The 15115-nt window shown below is 38.9% G+C and overlaps 1 long non-coding RNA gene across 2 annotated transcripts in view; it reads left to right on the forward strand.

Moving 5' to 3' along the window:
- Window positions 1-14475, forward strand: part of LOC308573933 — a 55038-nt gene extending 40563 nt beyond the window's left edge. For both annotated transcript variants that reach the window (XR_014002255.1, XR_014002256.1), the window contains exons 3-4: window positions 5810-5951; window positions 12679-14475. This is a non-coding gene — a long non-coding RNA (uncharacterized lncRNA). The remainder of the gene's footprint in view (window positions 1-5809; window positions 5952-12678) is intronic.
- Window positions 14476-15115: the final 640 nt, after the last annotated feature.

Consider the following 15115-nt stretch of genomic DNA (forward strand, 5'->3'; position numbering starts at 1 on the left):
CCCACACTAGGGAAAATGAGTTCAATATGAGGGGGATGTGTTGATTCCAGAAGCACACCTGGATGGAAGCAGAACTTACTTCGGTGGGTCAAATCCTCCAGGAACTAAGGTTGCCAACTTTTCCTTACTGTCAGGGCTCTTGTGCCTGTTAAACATCTGGCTGACAGGCAGATGTCCAGCAGTTGCAGCTTTTCACCAACCTGGAAAAGACAAGAGGTGGGAAGAGCTTCATCTCTACCCATCCTGCAGCTGTTAAAAGCACAGGTGCCCTGGTGGTTGGGAGAGGTAGCAACATACCTTCTTCCAAGGTATTAATGCGCTGCTGGTGTCTTGCATTATTCTTTAAGCTCAGAGCAAAAGTACCGGTAGTTTGGTTCTTTCCCCAAGTGCAAGTATTACTGAGAGAGAAACATCCACTGGTTTTATTTTTATATATACCTGTGTGTGTGTACACAAATTTACACACAAAACAGATATATAGATACAAATAATTAAGATAGATTAATGTAGAATTATTTTATTTTAGGTTTAGAATGGAAGATTAAATTAAAAGTGCACCCCTTGAAAGCAAGTTCCCCTTGCTCATTTGTTAGCAAATATGTTTGGGGTTACAGCTTTATGGTGCAAAGCCCCTTAGACTTTTAATTTTTATTTTTAGTAAAGCTGTTGAGTACTATAGATTTCTTTCTGGGGAGCACAGGCAAAACACCACCCAAATTCCCCCTCCCAGCTATTTCATTTTCAATAAGGAAGCACTGCCATCCCTTCTGCAATTATTTATGTGTCTCTCATTCATGTATCTGTAGTTCTCTGCATGTGGTCAAACAAGTCCATTCTGGGTTGTTGACTCACCAAACAGAAACGTAATCTTCTGAGACTGAACACACAATGAATGTTGGCATCTAAACAGCTATGTAAATATAGATGAAGCCAGTTCTAGGGTGTGTGTGTATTTTTGTTCTGATACAGGAATTCAAAGGAGGAATAATTCCAGGTGATTTACAGTATATGTGATCCAGTTATGTAACTTCTACAAACATTCCTCTGATTTATTTTAAAATATAAACTGATTATGCCGTTACTAGTACTGGAATTTATTGCTTGGTAAATCTGCATGTAGCATCCTTGCATTAATTACAGATTTAAAAGAGTGTATTTATTGAAAAATCACAGCTGTCCCTATTAAAAATGCTAATTACTGATAGCATTTTAAACAAATTTGTGTACATCCTTCAATCCCCAAATGATTTGCCTTGCGATTGAACAGTAGCGAAAAATAGTCATTAAATATCCCTCCACTGACATATGCATATTTGTTTATAGAGGCACTGTGATCTTTTAATTGGTTAAAATGCATTAATTGGAATTTTTTAAAAGACCTGACTTTGTAGAGAGTTCTAACTAGAAGGGGGAAGTGAGAAGATCTAGAGAAAGGTTTATCCTCTGATTTCAGTTTATTTATTTTGGAGGCTATATTGTCTAAGGCTGTGGTCTTAATCAAACTCAGAAGTGCGTGCCAGGAAACTCATTAGAACTAAAGCCCCATCTACGCTATAGGTTTAAAGTAGTATCCTACTTTAAACAGTACGTTCTTTAGACAGTAATGGCTTGCCACAGAGAATCATGGGAAGTGTAGTTGGGTAAGGGTACAATCTGCAGAGTGGTTTAACAAGCAATCCCTGTGGGAACTGTAGCTCTGTGAGGGCAAGAAGGATGCCCTATCAACTCTCCGTATCCAGTTCCCAGGATTCTTTGGGGGAAGCCATGACTGTTTAAAGTCTCATGATACTGCTTCAAATGTGTAGCGCAGGTGGAGCCTTGCATCTAAGTAAATGTGCATAGGACGAGGCTATACATTTCTCCTCTTTGTGTCCACCAGCAAGAAGGCTTTTCTTATATCAGGGATGAGCAACTGAGGCACTTTTTCCCAGGCTCCTGGTAAGCCTACAAAATTATAAATCAGGATTTCCCAAACTTGGGTCTCCAGTAGGGCTGCCATACGTCCAGATTTTTCCTCATTTTTGTTTTTACTTTTTGAAATTTGGCAACCCTAGACTCTCCAGCTGTTTATGGACTACAACTCTCATCATCTCTAGCTAGCAGGACTTGTTCTAAATCAAGTTATGGTAAGATGCTAGGTATGCTTTTAAGGAAAATGGGGGGATGCTTTATTTAGAATACGTGTACCCCATTCTTCAGCCAAAAGGTGTGCAAAGTGGCTTACATACTCAGGGGTCTTGGCAAGATGGCATGAGTTTCACGTAGAGCTTGTCTGTGGGGGTTGATTTGCAAGGCAAAATAGATCTCCAGCCTTACTCTGCCTTTCAAAGTGTTTAGGAAACTGAGTGGCTCTTGAATAGAAAAGCTACAGAATCGCCAATGAGAAAGGTAAGGTGCATAAAAATGCCCCTCAAACACAACAAACAAACAAACAAAGATCCTACTATAAGAGGATTATATTTTATTATTTATTGTATTTAATAAATCTGCATGCTGCTTTTCAATAAGAGTTCTTCTGAAAGCAGTTTGCAATCCACATGTCAAGACATACATTTGGTTCCATGGCTGAGTTTCCTACCTTTGGTTTCGGAGTTTAGATGAAGAACAACCCTAATTTCTGAATTTAAAATTGCCAACCTCCTATTACAACTTGTCAATCACTGCTAGTTCTTTTCTGCTCTTGTTCTCATTCCCTCTCTGCCTTTCTCTCCTTCCCTTCTTCCTTCTTTCCTTCCTTTTTTTAACATCCCTTCTTCCATTTGTTGCCCTTCAGTCATTTCTGTCCTTGCTTTAATTGGTTTTTAAATAAATAAATAAATAAATAAATAAATAAATAAATATTTATTTATTTATTTAACTAACTAACTAACTAACTAACTAACTAACTAACTAACTAACTAAAATTGCTTTATTCCCAAAGTTATCCCAAGACAGTTACATATCAAAGGAGAAACTGAGTGTATCATTCCGTTTGGTGCAGATTATAAGCATGCAAATGTGTTAGATTAGAAACAGCTTTTTCCAAAATAGAAGTTGGAAAATGGCAACTGAAGAATTTGGCCTTATTTGGGTCCAGAAATTTGATCTTGAAAATATGTTCAGTTGTTTGTTTTAAATATATGCAGTGATGATTGAGTTCGCAACAGAGGATGTGGTAGAGTGTGAAAAAAACAGAGAGGGTGGCTGGGGTGGGATCCTCATATTGTTTTAATTATGTAGCTTCCAATCATTTTCACAAAGCTGATTCTCAGCTCTGCACCTAGTCCTTTTCCTGTGCTTTAAAAATTATTACTTATATTTAATACAGGTTTCAAATGACATTTGTTATCACCCAACTCCTGTTAGCAAATTGGAATTCTGGAAACAAACAAAACAAGGCTTTCCTGATCAAGGTGGTGAATCTGTTCATGTTGCTTTTGTTAATACATAATTTTGAAAAAAACAACAACTGTGAGCACTGGTGAAGTTACAGATAAGCATGTTCAAGGCCAGGTGGTTAGGAGGAAACCTTTCCATAAATTTGCAGGTGGAAAAACAAAATGAGCTCAGGGAGAGTCATATCAGCAAAATGTCCAACATGCATCAAGCATTCTGCCCATTCACTCCCAATTTTGCAATCCTCCAAATTACAATGTGCACATACAGCAAAAGGAGGTGGTAGAAATCCTAAATTGTACCACATCGTTTTATAGGTAGGGAATGTTCTTTTTAATTTTCTCCCATGTAGAAAAACTTTTTGCCAGTAAATAATGATGATAATAAATATAATAATAATAATAATAATAATAATAATAATAATAATAATAATAATAAAAGCAATAATGATAGGAGGAAAGGTTACCATCTTCCCTGCATTGTGATAGCTTTCTATTTGTAGACATATATTTTTTATATGGTGGACAAATAAAAAACCAGTTTTCCCGCACTCCCAAATTCTGAAATGGAACAGCCTATCCCACTCACATTTCATTCCACTGCATGCATGGATTAGGAGGGACACAGTGCACATACAAAATTATCAGTTGTAAATACATTTAATATTAAATTGCTTCAGATTAAATTGCTCCTCCCTCCCCACGTATTCAAAGAAAAAGGAGAATTCCAGGCATAAGTAAAAAAAATGTATTGCAGTACAACAGAGGTTCAGTCAATGCTCTTAACTCTGTTATTTATGTGTTTATGATGTTATATGTTGTTTTGTTTGTGTCACAAAAGCAAATAAAATTTATTTAAAAGAAAGGACAGTTCTTGTGATTAGCATCTTATAACTCCCAATGAATACTAGTGTGAGAACCCAGAACTGGACCAGGAAACCATCCTAGGAATTCTTTGTCCACCTGACTCTACTGAGAATGGGCTGATTCAGTTCACATTTAAAAGTAAATTTACCTAATCTGCGCTTTCGGAAAAACACATGAGCTGAAACACAGCCACCATTTGAAATTTGCTAGAATTCTGAAATGTAGTTCTCCAGCCAAGTAACGAATGTATATATTAGGGTGAAGCGTGCATAGAAATGAATATATAGGTGAAAGAAACATAGCAAATTGCATCATATATGGGGAAATTGCTTGACAAAAATGTGTATACTAGGCAAAGTTGCACAATAAATGTTTCTTTCAAGAGGACTTCACACTAAAATGCAGATGAATATTAAATGAGGACATGGGGGGGGGGGAATTGTGCTCTAGTGTGGAAATGTGAAAAACTGAATGTAAGACCAAAAATTACAAACAGGAATATTTCCGTACTTGCCATTTATAGTGATATAGTTGCCAGTTTTTTTCCAGATTTTTCGGCATGCTGCCACATGAAGCGATTATTTTTCAGTTAGACTGTACATCATTATTCAGAATGATGTATAGTCAACTTGCAACTTGCATGCATTTATGGCCGGTTGAAATGACACAATTTAAATGGATGCAAGGTGGGGAGCTCAGAGGTCTTTCTGCATCAGGTTTTCTGGCCAGAGCCCTTGCAAGAGCTTCCCAGAACCTGGTAAGAAAGGTGCAGAGCTTAAAAGCTCTCTGCCTTGCTTGGGGAGTGAAGCCTGTTTGGCCCAGAAATTAAGATGGTTCCCATGGGGGTGGTTCCCATGGGGGCTACGTGTTTTTGTGTATATGCATCACCCCCTGAAAAATATATGGGTCAGCTGTACCAAAGAAACTTTTTCCTTCTACTGTCAAAGAAAACGTGACTTTCGTGATATATCCCAAATGGATCCTCAATATTTCCATTTTTGTGGCATGTCTGCAAACATCATCCTGGTTTCTGTGCGGAAGGGGCAAGAGGTTCGTGTTTGGGGCTTGAGACCCATCTCCTTTGCACCGCTTCCTCTGATTGTGGCCCGTGAGCTGTCAGTTTGCGAGCTCAGCTCAGAGGAGAGATGTGCCAGATGGGGACCGTGGTACTCAAAGTACTGCTCGTGAAAGCAATCTTTAGCTGCATACAAAATTTCTTAATAATAACCAGGCTTGCCATAGCTCAGGCAGACACATATTTCTTCTAGTCTCTTAGTCCAGGAGATGAAGAAGTACACAACTTTTTCCCTCTATCGGAAAGTTTTAAATGTTTGACATTTTACTATGTTTTTATATGTGTTGGAAGCTGCCCAGAGTGGCTGGGGCAACCCAGCCAGATGTGTGGGTTGTTGTTGTTGTTGTTGTTGTTCTTCTTCTTCTTCTTCTTCTTCTTCTTCTTCTTCTTCTTCTTCTTCCCAAGAACATTCCAGAATATTAGGCATTATTATTGAAGACTCATTAGGGTACATATGGGGTGTGACTACAGCCCTGAAACTTTTCTCATTCAGGTACAACCCGCCATTAGTGTGGAAAGGAAAGGAAAACTCCTTCTCTAATAACAGCAACATATGACCAAAGGGTTCAGACAATCAGCTACAGATTCACTGCAAAAAATGTCAGATCAAACAGCAACTATGACACCATAAAATAGTAAGTCTTGAATGGTCCTGAAATTGAATGGTCCTGAAATCTCTATCTAGAACGCACCCAACATTCCTTTGCAGGGCAAAGTCAGTCCAGACACTTTTGAGAATACAAATGCAAAAAATGGTAAATATTTTCGGCTCACATCTTACTTGCAGCAAGTGGCCAGATCTATGCCACTTCAGCACTACAGTCTACTTTCATTATACACTATTAATAGTGTGATTTGGGAGCAGCTATTCTAGTATTTTGGGGGCTCAGGTGTTATATAGCACCAGAAGCTTGTAAGCACATAAAAGCATATTGCTCATTAAAATCCTGATAGTCTCCATTTTACTATGCCTTCTTGAGAGCATTATGTTTTACAAGGAGCAATCCTGCTACGCACACAATAAAGTGCTAGCATGATTGCAACAATGCAAAATAGACTCCCTTAAGGATGAGCACAACCAGCCTGTGTTGTAACTAGGGATGGGGGAGAAGCTCAATCCAGCTCACATCTGAAGGGGAACGTAACATTTTTGTATTTTCTTAAACAATATGTGAACTGAAAACGCAGCCACATCTTTCATATTTTGCATTTCTCCACTTTTTGCAATGGAGCAATGTGTACAAAGATTAATATACTGGGGTATAGTATGCATATGTTTGTGAAAATAACATACAAAAATTCATTACATTTGGGGAAATTGTGTTGTGTGCATTAGACAGAACTGAATATAAAAATGTGTGCAGTAGGAGAGGTAAAGGTAAAGGATCCCTGGATGGCTAAAAGCCATCAGTAAAGGGACCCCTGACCATTAGGTCCAGTTGTGGAGGACTCTGGTGTTGTGGCACTCATCTCGCTTTACTGGCTGAGGGAGCCGGCATACAGCTTCTGGGTCATGTGGCCAGCATGACTAAGCCACTTCTGGCACACCAAATCTGCGCACAGAAATGCCATTTACCTTCTCGCCAGAGTGGTACCTATTTATCTGCTTGCACTTTGACGTGCTTTTGAACTGCTAGGTTGGCAGGAGCAGGGACTGAGCAACGGCAGCTTACCCCGTCGCTGGGATTCGAGCTGCTGACCTTCTGATCGGCAAGCCCTAAGCTATGTCATTTTGACGTCCCACTGGTTAAGTCCAGTCAAACTTGACTGAGGTGCAGCGCTCATCTTGCTTCAGACTGAGGGAGACGGAGTTTGTCCACAGACAACTTTCTGGGTCACGTGCGCAGCATAACTAAACCACTTCTGGTCCATGTGAATAGGGTTAGGACAGAAATTTGGTCCTGTTGGCATTTTCACACAACACTGCTCCATTCACACTTCCCAAAACAATGTGCAAACTGAAACACAGACCTATCCTTGAGAATTCACACTGTTCTGAATTTTGCAACACAGTTCTCCTTAATTGAAAATGTTGGTTAGGGAAAAGTGTTCATAACAATGCATATAATAGTGGAGCTAACATTCAAAAATGCATTCTATTTTATCTGATTTTAATGTCTTTGCTGTGGATACTTTGACTTGACCTGCTAGTAAGCTGCATGCTTACTTAAATGTTTATATATGTTAAATGAACAGTTAATTGTTGATTATTATTATTTTCGTGTTACGTTACAAAGAGATATGTCTTAAGCATGTAGTTATTCTATTATTATACTGAGACTTGGATTTCTGTGTGAGCCACTTTGAGCACAGATTTAATTGTGGGAAATGTGGTATGTAAATCAATTGACCAGGGTATTTTTTTACTTTATAAGTTGCTTTAAGGTACTTGAATGTGACTAATAAGTAATAATAATAGCAGACTAAAATGGGACAAATAAAAATAGCAGAAATTGCTAGTGATAATGTGTATACTGGGAAACATTGCAAAAATGTGTTTATTAGGGGGGGAAATGCACACTAAAACAACACCAACAAATTTTCATGAGGGCTTTAAAAAATAGAAGAAACAAAACAAAACAAAAAGAATCTATGTGTTGAACTGAACTTAAGGGAAATGAGAAACTGAGAAACCAGTAGTAACATATTCGCTGGGGGGGGGGGGGAGGCGACTACCAGTGCCAGGCCCCTTACCTGTGTTATTCCCAGTGGCAGCCTGTCACAAGGGAGGCCTCTGACCAGATATTTAGAATCCACCAGGTTCCCGTGGCTCCCTCTCTGAGCTGCCTACCTCTGCCCTGATCCCACTCAAAACCCATCACATTCCAGCAGTGCTATTTTTCTAGAAAAAGAGGTGCCACTCACCACTAAGACCACCCTCTTTCTCTTAGAATGGTAATGGCACCCAGCTTGAGTTCCAGTGAGTTCCTGCTGGAAAAAAACCCTGTATTCCAGCCTGATTCTGCCCCTGAACTATTCTGATAAACAAGACACAAATTATCCTCAAAACAGTGAAACATTTTGCAAACAGAGAGGATTGCGAGGAATGTATTTTTTTTAAAAAAACAAACCCCCAACAACACCAGCATTGTTTATTAGAATAAAATTTTAATTTATACTCAAACACTACAATGAAAATTCATTAAGAGGCTGAACAGTGTGAAGTATATTTTCAACAGAAGAAGCCAAGCATGTTTGGATGAAAAGGTCTTCCTTGGTGGTCTAATATTATATTGTATTATTATATTATAATATTATATTATTTATTTATTCTTTACTTGAAAGGTGCTATTTTTGAAAAGAAAAAAGTTAAGTAAAAAATAAGGAAAAAAGGAAAAGAAAATAGTAAATCACTATAACATTTATTAACAATTAAATTTTTTAACCTAGTTTATTTTTTATAAATGAGTTCCAAATTTCATTATACTTATTCATGCTTTGGTATCCATTTACATTGTCCAGGTGTCAAATTCCATGTAGTTAGTGTAGTTAGGTATATAGTTCAAAAGAATATTATCCTCTGAAAATTTTAGCTTTTTCCAGTGTCATATTTATATAATCCATTATTTTTCTCCAAAACATACTAAGTATAGAACATTGTAAAAAACGTTTGTTTTAAAGAAACAATATCCTTACTACATCTCCAGTGAAACACTTTCTTACTGTAATCCTTTTCCATACAAATGTAGTGGGGTCCAATAAATACAAATTTCTGTTGTGTAAGTTGTAATTCAAGGTTCATCGGCACCCTTGTTATACAAGTTAATACACTCTCCCACTGTCAAGGCAATATAGGAACCTCAAATTCTTTGTTCCATTCATTTCTTAACATCTGCATATCAAATGATAATAAATATCTATAAAAAATTATTACAGGGTTTTTTTTTAGTTTTGAAGGATTTAACAAGTTCTAGTATCTCAGCTGTCTCAGTAGCTGAAAATGCTGTTGGTTCAAACAAAGTTTTTAACAAATGTTGAAGCTGTAGGTATTGCCACTGGGTTACATCCGATAGCTGGTATTTATCTCGTAACACGGTGTATGCTAAAAATTCACCTTAATCTATCCAAAGTACCACGTCCATCCAATTTTTCTATATCACCATCTTTTCCCCAATTTTAAAAGTTGGGTTTCCCCACAAAGTCAGTTTAGTGTGGGAAACATTTTTTTAAAGAGCTAAATATAGTGAATTTGGATAAGCCGACAATTTTCAAGAGTCACTAAATTAACCTTCTCAAAACTTACTATATTATTAGCCATCAGTACAAACTTTACCAAGCCGTCAGTATTGATGAATAACAATTCCTGTGGAACACTCTGCTGTAGGAGATTGTGATGGTGTTAAGCTTAGAAAGGCAACAGAGCAAAGTATTGGGGCTGGGAGGGGTTTTTTTGCCCTGCATTTTTATTTTTGGGGTGTGTGTAGGTGTTTTCCCTGTTGTTTTTGAGGGGATTCTGAGCATCCAGTGGCATAGCATGTGGAGGTTGTCCCAGGCACAAAATGGTTATGGACACAAATTTTCAATACCCAGTGCTGCATCAGTACAGTGGTACCTCGGGTTAAGTACTTAATTCGTTCCGGAGGTCCGTTCTTAACCTGAAACTGTTCTTAACCTGAAGCACCACTTTAGCTAATGGGCCTCCCGCTGCCGCCGTGCCACCGGAGCACGATTTCTGTTGTCATCCTGAAGCAAAATTCTTAACCCGAGGTACTATTTCTGAGTTAGCGGAGTCTGTAACCTGAAGTGTATGTAACCTGAGGTACCATTGTACTGTTATCATTGGGCTCTGTTGAAAACGGCTTCTCCATGTGAGCCAGGAAGTAACCTCTCCAGACAATGGAATGACTCTTGTCATCTCTGCAGCTGTGATGTCCTGGGTGACTCGGAGGCTGTTAGGCAGTTGAATGCGCATGCGTACTCTGTGTGTTTCACTTCCCCCCTCCACACGGCACCTTGAACTTATCCCAGCAGCTAAATGGTCACCAGATTACCAGATACTGTGGGAAATAACAGGACAAGTCTATCTCCATCTTGTTCTCCTTTGAGTTTCCCCTGAAGATGTGGCTGATATTATAGGAGACCGTGCTAGCGGATGTAACACAGTGTTCTTCAATTTTGAGTCCTCAGATGTTGTTGGGCTACAGTTCCAACTGTGAACACTGCCCACCCACGTTGATTTGGGGTCGTGGGAGTTGGGAGTCCAACATCTGGAGAACACCAGATTGGGTAAGGCTGGTCTGCACTCACCCATTCCCCAAGTGTAGTTTTCTATGCCATTTATTGTTATCTGGGGTGTATACAGTGGTTTTGGTGCAAGTGTTCAGCCACTGACTGTTATCCCAGAGATGTCTGCTGCAGAAGATCATGCAAAATATAATGGGTGATGGAAGGTCATTCTAGCCACCAGATGTTAATTGTTCTGGAGGACAGAGCAAACATGGAATTACCGGTATGTAAGATGGGTGATCTCATAATACATATCCATGATTGTGTTGTAGATGTGTTAATTTGGGGAGCTCCCTATGGAATTGCCAATTAGAATGTTTGGGGGATTATTTACATATATTTATATTAACTATTTTTAACAAAAAATAATAGTTATGCTGAATGAAAGCTAGATTTGAACTATCAACTTTTGAGGGAATTGACACTTGCTGCCTCTGCTATTGATCCATAGAAAACACAGTAGACTTCTTAAGCCTCACAAGTGTATAGGAAGAGTTCAGAAAATGTTCTGAACTAGTTATTTAGTTTTGCACTTGAGGAACTGACAAATTCTGTCTGCTTGCATATAATGTAGAGCTGCTATTTTTAACTGAAAGACTGCATAGGTGTTTTTTTTTACTATGTTTTTCATCCTTATTGTGAGCCACTGTTGGTGTCTCTAGATTATAGGACAGAGTATTAAATGTAAAACAACAACAGCACACTAATTACTGGGGTTGACTTATTTATTATATGAATATTTGTGATCCACACTTAAAAAAAATATGTCAAGTAGCCTTACAACATAAAATGCAATAAAGTCAATTAAGAAAGACCTGTAAAACACAATTAAAGAGTGCTCTGGTTGATTCTTTTAGGTTCTGGTGTCTTTTACAATGAAGAATGTAATATATATACCGTATTTTTCGCTCTATAAGACGCACCAGACCACAAGACGCACCTAGTTTTTGGAGGAGGAAAACAAGAAAAAAAAATTCTGAATCTCAGAAGCCAGAACAGCAAGAGGGATCGCTGTGCAGTGAAAGCAGCAATCCCTCTTGCTGTTCTGGCTTCTGGGATAGCTGCGCAGCCTACATTCGCTCCATAAGAAGCACACACATTTCCCCTTACTTTTTAGGAGGGAAAAAGTGAGTCTTATAGAGCAAAAAATACGGTATATACGGGAGATATGCAACGTTAAGTTATACTTGGAGTACTATACATCTGCTGAAACAAATGGACTTGAATAACCCTAAAGAAGGATTTCCATTCTTTTACTTTTGAAATTGTACACTTTCTTCCATTTCCCCCCAATAGCTAGGCTTTGGTCACCAGAAAATATAATTAAACCCAACCACTTAATTGGTTGAAAGGCAAATGATTAATCAATCAAATAGATGATCCTTGTAGTCCCCTCCAACTCTTATGATTCTATGATTTCCATGATCATTTCATCTGTTAACGAGGCCACCATGATTTAACACTGTCGTACATTCACCATGAACATGGGAGGGAGGGAATTCCCTTTTGAATAAATACTTTGTGGGTTATTACTTTAAGTGCACTTTCCCTTCTAAATGAATGCTTTATGAGGTTTAACAAGATCCACACAGAACTTTGCTCACTTTCGTGTCCAGGTTGGTTTTAATTTGGTGTTCTCGAGCCCCTTACAATGACCAGCCTTCTTCCCTTCTCTCTCATATTGGGACCAGTATTCCATCTGGCTAGCGTTGCACCTATATGAGTAATCCATTTCTCAACGATGCAGTCATACAAAATGTAGAAAAACACACAGAACGCAGGACTATGCAGGGAAAACCTGATGTCACCTTGATGACTATCAAGTCTGAAATGCTTTTAAAAGTTGTTCTTCACAACATGCTAATATTTGCCTCGTTCCCTACAGCAAATGGAAATCAGCTAAGATGGTTATGGTAATCAGCATTTTAAACTATACGGTATAACTGGTCTTTTTTTAAATATAAAAACAATCATGTGGTCTGTTTTGAGAAACTGGAGGACCCTCTAACGGTTCTGTTCTTAAGGCAAAATTCCCATGGAACATTCCCTACCCCCAATCTTAATACAAAATGAAGTTATGATTAACTGATTTGCAACTTGGGATGTATATTTTTGTTGCATTTTCCATTTTTCTAGGTAGGGTTAAAATGCATTGCTGAAAACCGCCACAAACCAGTGGCAGATTCCACCTTCCTGATCCAACAGAAAGATCAAGGGGGCTTTCAGTCCAAACTTTCAGTAAATGATGCATCTTCTGCAGGTAACCCTCTTCTGTCCTTCTAGTTGATAACCGAGATTGCTCGGCCCGTTAAGGGAGGCTTGCTGCATTTCATATAGTTGTGAGACGGACGTTGCAAGTACAAACTGCTTTTCTGTGTTGCATTTGATAGCTTTGGGTCATACCCAACGTTAGTCATACTTAGACCCATTGGAATTAATGGACTTGGCTATCTCAGGTCCCTTCATTTAAGTGAGCCTACTCTGAGTAAAACTAGAGACAACCCTTTGCTCTGAATGTGCAATTGCAACTTCCGATTGTTGAAACACCTTTTTTTAGGGCTGTCACTTGATTGTAGCTAACTAATCAAATGAATTGTAGCTGATTGTGCATACTGAATCAATTAATTTTTTTAATGAAAAAAGCAGTAATTCTCCAAAAACAAAATGGTGCATGCATTTATTTATTTTTTTGCTGAAGAAGGCACTATCTCACAGGTATTCCTTCTTAAAAATTTGAAAAATATACACTGATTTAAGGCTGTACTCAACTTAGACCCACTGAAATCAGTAGCTACTAATTCCAGCAGATCTACTCTAAGTAGGACTAGCACGGGATGCTATCCTTAGGCTATAATCCTAAAACCACTTACCTAGATGTTAAAGTCCCATTAAATTCAATAGGACATACTTATGAGCAGACATGGTTAGGATTGTGCTGTTATTAATCTGGGACACCTTTCTGGTTGATCAAAATCTCAAGTGGTTTGCAGTGTATCTGTGCAGAAGGGCAGGTGTTGCAGCTCTTACACTGTTCTTAACAGTCATGTTTTCCACCTGGAAGGTGAGTAGGATGTTAGTGACGGGGGTGGAAGCAACAGGGGAAGTAGGATTAACAGCAAAGTTAATGGTTCCAAATGTGTTCTGATGCATTTTAATTATTGCTCTTAACTAGTTTGCTTTGATTACTTCGTATTTCATAATGTTTCTTAAATGTTGTAAGCCACCTTGAATCCGAGCTTGGGAGAAAGATAGGATATAAAGATGACTACTACTACTAGTAATAATAGCAGCAGCATGCACAGAATTCAGGCACATGTGGTACTGGCTAGCATCTTAGTAGCAATGTCACAAGATGTGGTAAGGCTTACTACTTTGAATATCTTTCAAAAAAGGGTTAGACAAACTCAAGAATGCTGGAGGAAGAGTCGGGAAACCCAAGATTAAATTCCCACTAAACCATGAAAATGGTTTGGTGACCTTGGACCAGTCATTCTCTCTCTCTGCCTAGCCTCCCTGACATGGCTGTTGTGAGGATAAAATAGTGTGTGTGTGTGTGATCTTTGGATAATAAATAATATTTTTTTATTTATACCCCGCCCTTCCCGGTTCAGAAAACCCGGCTCAGGGCGGCTAACAACAAATTTAAAACACTTAATTGTAACACAACCTAGAAGCAGCATAAAATATAGTATAAAAACATGAATAACAATAACATTAAAAGCTGCTGTTATTAGTACTCCGCTAACCCAGAAATAGTACCTCGGGTTAAGAACTTTGCTTCAGGATGAGAACAGAAATTGTGCTCTGGTGGCGCAGCAGCAACAGGAGGCTCCATTAGCTAAAGTGGTACTTCAGGTTAAGAACAGTTTCAGGTTAAGAACGGACCTCTGGAACGAATTAAATTCTTAACCTGAGGTACCACTGTAAAGGCCAGGCGGAATACCTCTGTCTTACAGGCCCGATGAAGGGCCCTAGTCTCCTAGGACAGAGCATTCCACCAGATCGGAGCCATCACTGAAAAGGCCCTGGCCCTGGTGGAGGATAGTCTGACTTCTTTAGGGCCCAGGTCCTCTAAACTATGGTTATTCATGGACCTCAAGGTCCTCTGCGGGGCATACCAGGAGAGGCAGTCCCATAAATACGCGGGCCCTAAGCCACAAAGGGCTTTAAAGGTCAAAACCAGCACCTTGAACCTGACCCTATACTCCACCGGGAGCCAGTGCAACTGGTAATGGATGACAGGCAGGTTCTAAATAAAAACTGACAAGCTCCGATTTTAATAAGGCCTCCATATACAGAAGCTCTATTTGTTTTAGATCCCATGGACAAACAACAGGATGCATTCCTGACCACACAGGTTGGGTAAGAAAAATAGGAAGCTAGTTTTTAGGCTGCCAATACTTCTGGCTCAGAACTGTCTACACAGTGTATTGTGACTGTAAGGGGCTCCCTAGGATTTCAGAATGGGAACATTCCTAGCTCTACCTGGAGATGATGGGGATTGAACCTGGGATCTTCTTCATGCAATGCAGATGCTCTACATCTGGAGCCACAGTTCTTTTCCAGCCTCAAG

This window comes from Podarcis bocagei (genome assembly GCF_964188305.1).
Source record: "Podarcis bocagei genome assembly, chromosome: 14".
Classification (NCBI taxonomy): domain Eukaryota; kingdom Metazoa; phylum Chordata; class Lepidosauria; order Squamata; family Lacertidae; genus Podarcis; species Podarcis bocagei.